The 13,450-nt window shown below is 38.5% G+C and overlaps 1 long non-coding RNA gene across 1 annotated transcript; it reads right to left on the bottom strand.

Annotated features, from left to right (window-relative positions):
* Positions 1 to 415: 415 nt before the first annotated feature.
* On the bottom strand, positions 416 to 12,429 carry LOC119733758. Its single transcript, XR_005271968.1, has 3 exons — positions 12,418 to 12,429; positions 11,548 to 11,549; positions 416 to 680 (listed from the first exon to the last, which is right to left on the bottom strand). It is a non-coding gene; the product is annotated as an uncharacterized LOC119733758 (long non-coding RNA).
* Positions 12,430 to 13,450: the final 1,021 nt, after the last annotated feature.

Consider the following 13,450-nt stretch of genomic DNA (forward strand, 5'->3'; position numbering starts at 1 on the left):
GTAATATACCAACCTCATGGCATATGGTTCATTTCTGAAAATTACAGCCATACCCAAAGATGTACATTCCCTTTAACTGTTATTTATAACTACAGAAAAAGATTGATTCGAAACAGCATTCAATTTATTTATTATTTTACAATTTTATGGTTATACAATTTATAATCTTCATTTCATTGAGGCACTTGGAATCTTTATATAGCTTTATATGTGTCTGTTATTTTCACAAGAAGTTTATTATTTAATACACAACTGTGTATCACAATTAAGACAATAAAAGGATCAGGTTGAATCATTGATTTGCATATGTACATGTTCAACTTTAATATTCATTTATGCACATTGTACCTTTTTGTTTTGCCCTTCTGACATTTTATAAGCATGTTCTTTCTGCTTCTTCTCAATCTAAGAAGCACAGAGTACACCCGGCTAATGCAATGTAGGGTGGGTCGAAACACTTTTAATTTATTGTTGTTTTAGTATTGTTGCCAAAAAGGTACATGACTTCATTTGAAATAATATTCATTTGCCATTTAGAAATTCTAAACTTCATTTGACCTCAACCTATACAAAATAAATAGCATTTTGCTGTATTCATGTCACATAGTGCAAAATGTTGTTTTTTATTATTTATGACACAGGTCTTGTAAAAATAGTTCAGGTCCAGTAAGATTCTTCAGCTGCTAGACCTGCTGTCTAGTGCGTTTTTTTTCATGAAATTTGAGCCCTGTTACTCTGACGTCATTATCACGTCATTGGGTGTCAAATTACAAGCAATGAACAAAGGATCAATTGAGTTCCAACCTTGTAATCAGACCATTAATTGACAAACATTTCATGTTATGTACTTTAACTCCCTTGACCTTGTCCTCTGGTTCTACCGGAAAGTCAAAGTTAGGTGAATATAAATGTAGACATCAGCCTGAAATCAAAACAAAGCACACTTTCTTCCGAACGGTTTACGGTATGATCATAAAACCTAGTGCGAACTTGTACCATGCTACGAAAATGTTATATATTTTGTTACGTAATCATGACGTCATCAGGTATCAAATTAAAAGCAATTTGATGGCACGATTTGACAAAATAGTTTGACCTATATCTCTTGAACTAAATATCTTGTTAATTTTTTTCGTGAGGTTGTAGACTATGCCGTGAGCAACATTTGTTCCCGGGAACAAAACTGCTTGACCTTCAATTTCGGTGTTACCAGAAGAGCAATAGAAATTGAATCCAACTCTAAAACGGACACATTTTACTACAGACAAATTCATTATGGAACTTGGAAGTGTTAAGTGAGGAATGCCAAACACAAAAACATAATTTTGACATCATCCCCAAAATGGCACCTTCTAACGGCACATCAAAAACAGTTTAATCTTTTGAAATCTTAAAACCCTCGATAAGTTTTTTGTATGAAATTGCCCCCTTGTGTCCCGCGAGCAACAACAAATGAATTTCCAATGTTTTATAATCATAACGTCTTCAGACCGGAAGTAATTGCAGGGCGAATTCAACAATAATCATTTTATTTTCATTTAAATCCATCATTGATCCCTCTCTCATGACTTTGGTTTTTTTTGGCCCCAAAATGACATCTGTTACTCTTAATATTGACCTTTGCTTCCAAATACCGTGACGTCATCAAACCGGAAGTTGGGTGTTATTATCACATACACTTAATTTCCATATTTCCATGCGTTAATTTTACTTAATGATAAACACGTGACTTCCCTTCCCTTTATTGACTGATGACGTCATCAAACCGGAAATATCTTGAACGTGTACCTAAATGTTTAATGAATTTGTTCATACGCACAGAATGTGCCTGGAAATATCTTGTAATCATACTGCGTGTTTTCTCCTAACTCGACATCCGCGTTGTCAAAACATTCCGTTCGTGCGGTGATACACATAACCAACCCTTGCGCCTATCACTATTCCAAAATACATTGCGATCGGTCAATGTTAACCACCGGCATTTGGGCAATAACTTTTTGTTGACTAATCAGAACTTCTCTATAAAACGTACAACTTCCTATATTCTTCTTCTTATCGAGTCCACGTCACAAAGCTAAATTCGGTTTAGCCAACGCCGAACACATTTCTCTGCATCTTCATTGTACAATGCAAGGTCGGCAGCTGTGCAAGGGTATTGTAGAAGAGGGCATCTCAAAAGGTGCTTCATAGTTTGTGGCTCTACGCCACAATCACACATGGTATCATTGGAGGAACTATATCCCCACTTGTTGAGTGTCACCTTGGCTCTGCCAACTTCAGTTCTCAGTCTGTTGAGGCATTTCCACTTTGCCCAGCTTACGTCTGCACCAGGTGGTAGTTGCTCTCTAGCCATCAGCCCCATGGTTGCCGAGGGTGGCAAACTGTTGTTTCTGTTTGCCCACATGGTGACTCGTGCCTCGCTTGTTGTGTCATCCTCAAGAGGAACTACACATTTCAGAAAGCTCTTCCTTGCCTATATTGATCACACACGTTTGTGGCCGTGTGTGAAGGGTGCGCGCGCGCGCATAGGAGCATGCATGGGATGTATACATTTCTGTGTGCATATGTTCTATGAGAAATTTAGTCATATAATTACAGTACGAAAATGGGCAGGTCTGCTAAAACGAGAAAAAATAATCCCCTAAATCTTAATTGTACTCTTTAACAGTAAAAAAAAACCCTACTTATTTGCTTGACATTGATCATTTTGAATTAACCTCAATATCTAGCACTAACCAGCAATTTGAATACTAACGTCTGAAACTGTGGGTCTAGGCTGTTGCGGTACAGAATTGACGAACTTTTCGCATTGTGCTGATGCTGTCTGCTGTTCAAAAATCAAATCTCCCGAACAAGAGAGAATCCTCTTCTTGTGAGGCAAACTGTTGGTATCTGCCGACAATACCATGGTGAAATTACAGCAAAACAAAAAATAAAAAGTAAAGGGAAAGTAGGAATTGGAATAATATTCTCACGCAAAACTGTGCCATAGCCGCATGACTCATTAGGTAGACAAGTTTTCTTTCCCTAAAATCACACGTTTTATCTGGTTTAACTTTCATATTAAAACATAATATTTAACCCTGTATAGTTCAAGGCTCAAGGACAGGTTGGCTACGTACTGACTGGTAAAAATTGGCAGATATTAAATTATTATTTTTTTGTTGGTTTTCGTTGGCTGGCGTTCTTTCTTCGCATTTCATGCCGTCTAGAACAAAACTGATAGAGGTCCTCCATTTTGTCCATCTCTTCTGCTCCTTCCTGTCTTCCCTTCTCAACCTCCGTTACTCATCTTCATCATCCACTTCCTCCTCACGATATTTTCATAAACTGAAGTTTTGACTTATGTAAATGTTTCATTATTATAAATTTTTGTTTTTATGTGCACATTTGGAAGAAGAATTTAACTTTTAAAGTCTTTTAATTGTGATGAAATAAAGTATTGTATTGTATCCCTCCATATCCTCCACTTTATCCTCTTCCTTTTCATCCTCCTTTCCGACCTCCTCTTCATACTTGGCCTCCTCCTCCTCTTCGTAGCACTTCTGTGCCACTCGTTTTCCCTTAACAAAGATAAATTGAATAATTTCTAAACTCAAGTAAACTCCGGCCAAATTGACGTTGCATAATCGCCATATCGCCTAAATCAGCCGTCTGACGAAAGTCTTGATTTTTTTTTTAAAGCATTTCCATTGAAATTTCATTTTTAAGTCGGCCTTTGTAAGTCGTCATTTCACCCAAGTCGGTGTATTCTTTCGTTCCCATTTCCTCAAAACCACAAAATGTCCTCCTTGTAAGTCGGCATCCCAAAAAATACACCACCGTAGTGCGCGTGTGCACAATCAAAAAGAGATTTCCCCGCTACGATGAGCACATGCGCTCTGTCCATTTTGGGGTACACAAGTACCCCCTCTATATAGGCTGTAGTCCTGCACGCATGCACTTTTGTACATTTTGGGGGTCCCCTTATAACTTTACCAGTTCAGGTATATACATGTACCATGCACGCACGCATTCTTTCGTATTACACGTACATAGTACATGTACGATAGTGCTCGCGTTTAGCCGGAGTTTAGACACATGTACCATGCACGCACGCATTCTTCGCATTACACGTACATAGTACATGTACGATAGCGCTGGCGTTTGGCCGGAGTTTACTGTATATGTAGACAGTGCATGTGTGACACTTAACAATCTGCATTTGCATGCAAAGCAATTTTTGGTCATAAAGTTGTGTCAATGCACAATCTGGTTTAACTTTCATATTAAATCATAATATTTAACCCTGTAGGGTTCAACGCTCAAGGACAGGTTGGATACGTACCGACTGTTAAAAAAAAGGCAAATAAATAGAACTATACTGTCCTCCATTTCGTCCATTTCTTCTGCTCCTTCCCCTCTCCCTTTCTCATCCTCTCCAACCTCCTCTTCATCCTCCACTTCCCAGGCGCGGTTTTAGAGCCAATATTGAATTTGGTTTTTTTTGGGGGGGGGGGGGGAGCTAGCAAGGTGGATCCAGAATGTTTTTCAGGGAGGCGTGCTGAAATGTAGACCCGTTATTTTTTTCCCAGACACTTAGTCCTCTGAAAATCAATACGTGAAGGGGAAGGGGGCTCGTGCCATATTTTCAATAGGGAGCGCTGATAAAATACTACAATCAGGCTTACCATATTAACTAAATGTGTACAAATGAACCCTTCGCATTTAGGGGGAGACCGTTCCGATGCACGGCGAATTCTTACTTTTTGTGCTAGTGCATTTTTTTAATGGAATTTGTTTTGGTTGGGGGGGGGCTAGACAATGTTCGGGTTTTTTTTTTTTGGGGGGGGGGGAATCGATTCAGGCCATCGGTATATCTTCTTTTTTGATGCGTGGGCTGATTAGACTAGCGAGGCGGTGGAAGCTTGTGGCATCCATTCGAAGCCACAACCTATACAATAAAGCACACAAAGCATTAACACAGATCACTGATTTGGTTAGAGGCGTACGTTTGTCAGTGAAATATCAAATTCAGTGACTCCGACATTAATAAACCAAAATTGCAAACTCTGGACTTTATACATCCGTCAAAAATTAATGAATCAATTTAAAAAAAATCATTTAAAATTTTTAACAATATGCCTCTGATGTGATCATTACATCGTACATTTTGGTACCAAACACATTTATTTTGATGCTGATTTTCAAACGTGGGAAAGCCGGATCTAGTTTCATTACTTAATTTCTTCGGAACTTTACTTAGGCCTAACCTAAGTCATTTTATAAATGGGTATGGTATTTTTGTTGGTAGCTTTTAAACAAATTCAAGTAAAAAAATGAGCTTATACAAATATTTCTTTAAAAACAATATATTATCAGTGGAGGGGACCAACTCGCAACCCCCGGCAGATTTTGTGACTTTTTTTTCAAGAACTATTGCAATGGCCTTAATGGTTAGAGATTTCTAACATCAATCTCATATTAAAAAGAAAGCCCGCTCAAATTAAAAACATAAATTACAATACGCCGTAAAAATGGGCTTGTAATGTGCAGCATATAGGCATAATAATAGTCAGTTTTAAAGAACACCCCCGTTAGGAAGATGGGTACCCCCCCGCCCAACAACCCTGATCTTTTCTGCAAAGAAGCCAATTTCTTGCACACAATCTCTTTTGAACGGGCTGATTTTCATCCTCCAACAAGAGACAAGAAACGCAGCAACCATGACAACCTTTTTTCTTCTTTAAGACATTGCGCGACATTGGTGAAACATTTTTAAAATCTTCGACGACGATTTCAGTGCAGCGGACACACCCATGACAAGGAATAGGTGGTTTAGTGAGTGCGCGTGCACTGAAAAAATCTGGGTTACGGAGTTTGGGTTATATTTTGGGTCAAATCCAACACGATTAAACCCGTTTTAGTTTAATCAGCACATTTTCTGGGTTAAAATTAGTTAAAATGTTCAGTAGCAGAACTTGGTTTGTATTTTGGGGTTACAATGACGGTGCATAACCCAAATTTGGTTAAATTGGAATATTGTTCTGGGTTAAACTTCTGGGTTAATATTTACTTAGTTTGAATTCAGGGTATCGGAATTTGGGTTACATAATTGGGTTAAAATGATCGTGAATAACCAAGGTTTTTGTTGAATGGGCATTTTTATGGGTTTAAAATGAACTTATTTAAAATTGTCCAGAATATATACATGTATAATGTGAAATTGATAATTCAGATTATATATTACGTTGTTGAAATGATCTCAAATGAACCAGAATGGGGTTGAATTTGCGGTTATAACGTTAGATAATATTGAATCCATAGATGGCGGAAGGAACCCAGAAGCTCCTGGAAGAATGGGGCATGGGGGAGCTTTTTCCAGTATTTGAAGGTATGGTTTCAGTATGCAGATGATCACCTTAATTAAGAACTAGCATCGGCCTAATAAGTACTAGTATTAATGGTTGGAAGACTGCGACTGCCGTGTTGAATAATATAATGAGCTAGCTTTTTTACCGGTGCGCCCGGCAGTCATGTAGTGGCAGTGGAAATAATTCCCCAAATTTATATTTAGGCGCGTGTTACAATACTGAACTGGAATGTGAATGGATGGCTTGGCCTAAGCCCTAGCTAGGCTAGACCTTTACTGTTCTTTTGACCGTTTCCACATGTGATAACTGTCTGTAGGCTAGGGCCTAGGAAGTACTGTTGTGTTACCGTACCTCACATCGGGCACCATGTAAATACTTTTTACAATATATACCACCATCCATTCATCTGATGCATGAACATGAATTTTCTTTCCATTTTATAAGTGATTAAACTCTCAAATTTTCTGATTTGGTTAAATCTTCATCTGAAAATAGTAATTAGTATAATTTTTGTCAGGTTTAAGAGCAAGTAGCCTTTAGCCTAGTCTGTAGGCGCCCTCCCCAGGGCCAGTTGTAAAAATGTTGGCGGCCGCAATCTTTTTGTTTTAGTGGATAAGCAACGGATCTCATGAGCGGGAAGATCTGGGTTCGATCCCTGCTTGCAGAAAACTACATTTACTAAAGGTTTGCCCTCACTCCGGCTGATTCTGTGTTTTTAATTCTGACAAGAAGGGGATGTGGAACTCCGAATTTATCAATAGCTCATGCACTATTTATATTATTAAATTTCTATTATGTTTTTCCACTCTGTTGAAATCCATGGTTTTCATCTGAATTGATTGAACAATCATGGGACATGGGCGGGGGGGGGGGGGGGTGGAAATAAAACCAACAAGGACGTTTAATGCCAGTATTTTATTGTTTCAAACAGCGATTCTTGTCATGCAACTTTACTATTCTTTTTAATAAGGAATATGTAAGAAATGTTGGTATTTCATTTTAAAGAAATAATAAAATACACAATATTTGTGACCGACACTAGCGACAGGAAGATTTCAGAATCTATGAATGATTAAAAAGTGCTAATTTGCATACAAATCATTAATTAAGAAAACCACTTCATTCAATTTTGGGACCTATGTTCAGCTAACCCAATTTAAAACAATGTCTTGCCAAAATTACACATTATTATAGGAACAGGATGAGAACTATTTTCTTAAAATTATATTTAAAAAAAGACATTTTAAATTTCCAAAAAAGTTCAGTTTATCAGTTTTTCATGCAAATTCTATCTTATTGACCTGATAAAATGCGACATTTGCCGTGACGTGTTGATGCAGCCGTTTTTTAACACCAAAAATAATGCAAGTACTTAAAATATGACAAAAATTGGCTCTGGTTCAGTAGCAGGTTTATTAATACACAATTTTGACTGAATGAACAAATGCTTTAATTTCTCTTACAAAATGCAAAGATCTAGCATGTGGAAACACAACACTTGTTATGTGTACAACATAAACAAACAATTTGCCTTCAAGTAAGACTAGTCATTACTAACCCTGCCTTATGGTCGAAAAAGGCCTTTCGCAAAAATCGTTAAGGAAAAGTCAACATCTTTTGTTTTAAAAATGATACGTAGTCATTTAAGTATTAAAATGAAATGCGTGGGATGAAAAAATAACTGAATTAATATGCTACACAAAATATATCACCAATTCAGAAGAAATCCTGCCACTGCTGAGTCTGGCTATGGCTGGTGTGCGATCACATAATAGCCGGTGTGTGATCAGTAACCAGCTATTCCAATGCACACTCAGAATAGCCGGTGTGTGATCAGTAACCGGCTATTCCAGTGGACACTCAGAAAAGCCGGTGTGTGATCAGCTATTCCAATGCACAGTAAGAATAGCCAGTGTGTGATCAGTGACCGGCTATTCCAATGCACAATCAGAATAGCCGGTGTGTGATCAGTGACCGGCTATTCCAATGCACACTCAGAATAGCCGGTGTGTGATCAGTGACCGGCTATTCCAATGCACAATCAGAATAGCCGGTGTGTGATCAGTGACCGGCTATTCCAATGCACACTCAGAATCGCTGGTATGTTCCCGTGCCTTATCTGCTCCACACCACTTGCAAGCAAACGCTGACACTCTCTGAAATGCCATAATGACACCCCAAAGACTTAACGCCAAGCAGAATTGCAAACACGGTGTCCCCGAATCATCATGGAAGTGAACGGACAATGTTGGGTATGTTCTGTTGGTGACTTTGTGAAGACCCTCAACTGTGAAATGATGAAGGATTTTTGCTCGGTTTCATTTTTCTCTTTCATAGATTCCTGGCAAATCTTTACATCCTTTATTGAAAGAAGCTGCAGACAGTTACCAGAACAACACGTGCAGTTTAAAATGTCCAGAGGGGTAACACCGACATTCATGTGATGTCTCGGCCTCTTTGCAGGTGTCGATGACGCACATGGATATGCAGGTCCTCGTTTAAGCGTGTCTTCAAAATCTGTAATGATACGAAATAGAAGATCGTCACCGTTTTCACCGTATGCTAATGTAACGTTTGGAATCTTTGAATTATGCATTAAAGAACATTTCTTCCTTGTCTGCGTAGGCCTAACTTTTTATTCGGTGTGATTTTCCGAATTTGTTTCGAAGTGCAGAGTGAACCCTTCGAAATTGTCCCCAAACACTATAGAAAATAATTTTCTGACAAACTTCTAGTTGGGTATGACATGTATGAGTAGAGGTAGGCCCTAATGATTGTTTAACAGAATATATCAACTTTACAGAGATGTATTCAAGTGTCCAACATAAAGGAACGCTCCGCCGATTTTGTGCCCAATTTCTGGACGACATCGTTTTTGAAGTTCGGATTAAATTTCATGTCACCGAAATTGTTCACAGAGGTTAAATAACAAGCATTAATAAAAGTACGACTATACTCCAACATGGAGGGATGCACTCACTGGAAGAAGTACCAGTACTGGCAACACTACCATGACTACATAAGGAATGTCGGGGCAAACATTGAAGTGCACCACGTTAGGGAACACAACATTGTAAATGTTTGTTTATATCTGCAGCAAAATAATACAGTATCAATAAATGAAATGCAGTGGAATGCATTTAAATTTGTCTTACCCAGAAAAGATGATGCATCTGAATAGGGGGTCTCATCTTCATCACAGTCTTGCTGAAGGGTTGACCACTCGAACGACTCGTCAATGTGACTGTCAAAGAAGTCTTTGTCATTCGTTGTCTCTCTTGAAATCGAAAGCACGTCGTTGTTCAAATCACAAGTTGTCGTAATCTAAGTCACACGTCGTGCCGTTACTATTAAGACTGCAATTCGCATCCATCTCGACAGGTGGTAGACCAGTGCAGCTCACAACATGCCGTCCACAAGTGTTCGTGTAACGTTTAGGTACGTACGTGTACGTGTGCTGCGCGTGCTGCGCGCGCTGCGCTTCGTTATGAACTTTTTTTAAGTAGACTTTCGTCTGTAGTCGAAAGTCGAACCGACTATAAAACGCGGTAGCTGTTTTGTGTACACGTCCCGAATGTATACATTTTGGGGCAACTGTAAACATTTCATGAGGCTGAAGAAGTGTGGGGCGCATATAATAACAACATTATTATGGAGCGCCTCGATGATTTTCGCTGATTCCCCACATATTAATTATTTCATTTTCAACCATTATCCTTTTTCACATACAGGTGCTGCAACGATGGCTGCTATAACAAAGGAACGTTCTGCGATTACCGTGGACTGTGATCAGGACCAAATCGCACATGTCAGGGCATCATGCATGATGTTGTTTGGGGATTCAGAATATATATGGGCAAACGCCTGGTGTTGCTATCCCGTCACGGTACTGTTAGCGCAATGCAAGGAGTCGACGGTGTAAACTAGTTTCAAATACCGTACATTTAAGTGGATCAGTCAGTTCAATAGCTAGTAGGTGATTCTTGAAGTTTTCTAACTTTGGGGCACAACGGGCCACCTCGGGTAGCAAATTCCAAGCAGGATGTGTTTTGGGGTACAACGACTTCTGTGATAACAGTTCTTATTTGCTGAAAATGCGATTGTAGATGAATTTCCCAGTACTCTGACGTGTTTTTGGCCTAAATATAGTTGGTTGTGGTAAATGAAACGATAAGTGATGTTGCTGGGGGCGAGGCCGTGGGCTTCTTTGTAGATCGACGGTGTAAATTAGGTCTTGTACGTCTGTGTTCAAGGGTGTCCCACTTTAGCTGACTGAGCATTTCGGTAATTATAACACTGAAAAATGCCTTAAAGGTACCATATCATGATCAATAATGCCACTTTCCACACGTACAGCGTCGACAAAATGCTGGACTTTTGGTGAAACACAGATCCACGATGTTGGAATCCCGATGCATGCAGGTTATATCATGGTGTCAACCATATCTGTTTGCTTAAACTAGGGTAGCTGACCACCAGGCATAAAGGAAACTGTATTCCTTTGTGTGCAAAATGAAAAAAAAAATATTTGTCCCGAGAATATCATAGCCAGAGAATATCATAGCTAAACACTTGGATGATGGTGAATTACGTTTTTTTGTATCTTGCGATAAATATATAATCATTTTCGTCATGTTTATTGCTCCTCATGGGACACATGCAATTAATGTGTATATGGCACATACATATTGTAATTGGTGTTAGTACATTGAGACTACTCAAGCTATTGTGAGTGTACATTGGAGTGACCATGCAGGTCAATTTGTAATTGCTGTTTGTTATAGGAGTACATCACGAGCTTTTATGTTGCACCGTTTTTAAAGATATGTTACGTTACCTCTCATGTTTGTGTTAAAACCCATTTGGTTTTCTCTTGCATCCCCCTTGACACTGTACGTATACATTTTTCTCATGCCTGGTTTTCAAAGATTGGTGGTCAAACTTGAATTTTTAAGGTTTTGTTTTTCAGTACAGGCCTTCTGGTCTCGTTGGTCTGGTTTTCAAAGGTTTGTGGACAAACTCATCCACAACTTAACCTTGATGAAGAGTTTAGATTTAGTTTATATATTTCTGTCTCCTTTGGTCAAAGTCTTGATTGTCATAGTTTATATATACATAATATTAGGGGGGGGGGATTCGTACATGGTTGTGTTTTTCAAAGTTACCTTTTTGATAAATCTTTCTTGAAATAAACTTCTTTTTTTTTCTTTCTGTTGTTGAATTTTAACACTGTCTTTGCTGTCTCTAATCTTCACACACCTGCCAAATATCCTGTCACCCATCACACACTTGGGATAGATACATGTATACCGGCTATTCTGAGTGTCAACTGGAATAGCCGGTCACTGATCACACACCGGCTATTCTGAGTGTGCATTGGAATAGCCGGTCAACGATCACACACCGGCTATTCTGAGTGTCCGCTGGAATAGCCGGTTACTGATCACACACCGGCTATTCTGAGTGTGCATTGTATAGCCGGTCACTGATCACACACCGGCTATTCTGAGTGTGCATTGTATAGCCGGTCACTGATCACACACCGGCTATTCTGAGTGTCCGCTGGAATAGCCGGTCACTGATCACACACCGGCCATGTTCTCGTTTGAAAATGGAACAGTCTTTTAGAAGTGACACAATAGCCATTCTTTACGCAATAAAAACGGTACAACATAAAATAAAACAAAAAGAAAAGTTTTTACTGATGAAAAATAAGGAAATAAAATGGCCTACTACCTTTTTTTAAAGAAATGCGAAAATTCGGATTTTCTGTCTTCATTTCTTGGTATTTCGGAAATGTACTGAAAACTCCCGTTTGTGTTACACAATGAATTGCATTTCAAACGAATCTAAATATGAGAAAATACATCTCACTGTGTTTAGGATGGAATTTTGCGTCGGGGCGATATAAATCAAATTAGGTTTTGCCTTTTACCGACGTTTTTTAAACACTGTATACTCAGTGTGTTACCTCCCGAGTGAAAGTTGGAAAAAAATAACACACTGAGTATAGTGTTTTAAAAAAAAGGGTAGGTGAAGGGCAAAAACCTAATTTGAAAATAACACATGTACTTGATTTTATTTGTAAAAAAATAATAGAATACAAAATTATGACCGACACATGCAACAGGAGATTCTAGAATCTGTGAATATTGAGTAAATGGTTATTTGCATACGAACCATTAAAATGAAAACATTTACTGATACATCAGCCATATGGTTGCGAATGGCGATTTGTAAAGGTTACGTAACACTTAATTTTGAATGAAACTACATGGACACAGACATGGTCACGTTGGCGGGTGAAATAATTGAAAATCAATTTCTCCAGTTTGAAAGACTGTCTCTTCATGCAACCTTCAGGATGTATTTCCCCTTTAATGATCCAAGTAGGTGCTAATTAAGAGTCGTTGTGATATATGTTCATTGCTTTTCGTTGAAATCGGAAAAATAGGCCTCGCTACGTGCAATTTTGACAATATTGTAACACTAGCGTGCGCAATATTTATCAATTTTTTTCAAGCCTCGGGAATATTAATGAGGTTCCTATGTCCAATACGGTGTGCAGTAAACAACTACATAAAAATTGGGATGGGCGCTCTTAAAGTTTTTAAGTTATGATTTTATTTTAAAGATATCTAGAATGTCTAGAAAACCCCTAATTTGCATATATTTACACACGTACTTGTACATACAGCAAGTGCATGTTGACCTGTAAATACTTGTCCTTGATAGCCCTAATGTTATGTTTCAAATGTTTATATACAGCATCCTGCTAGCTCTAGATAAGGGTGTAACTGGTGGAGGGGTTGTCATTGGTGGGGGCACGTTAATTGGAAGCAGATATTTTTGTTTTTCACCTAAGCCACCAAACTGCAAAGCAAGATTATTCGTTGTTAATAGCAACTTTGTTCAGTTTATATCAGTCCACTTCGTGATTCAACAATGTAAATGACTATACGGCAAGGCAAATTAAATAATACATCAGTTTCAGCAGTACCAACCACTTCCTTTTCATTCCTTTTTTTTTGGGGGGGGGGGGGTTGGTGGTTATGCTTTTCTTAATAACCCAAATCGTAAAAGCAACATTTGACAGG

Source organism: Patiria miniata, unplaced genomic scaffold (assembly GCF_015706575.1).
Source record: "Patiria miniata isolate m_02_andy unplaced genomic scaffold, ASM1570657v1 HiC_scaffold_26, whole genome shotgun sequence".
Classification (NCBI taxonomy): domain Eukaryota; kingdom Metazoa; phylum Echinodermata; class Asteroidea; order Valvatida; family Asterinidae; genus Patiria; species Patiria miniata.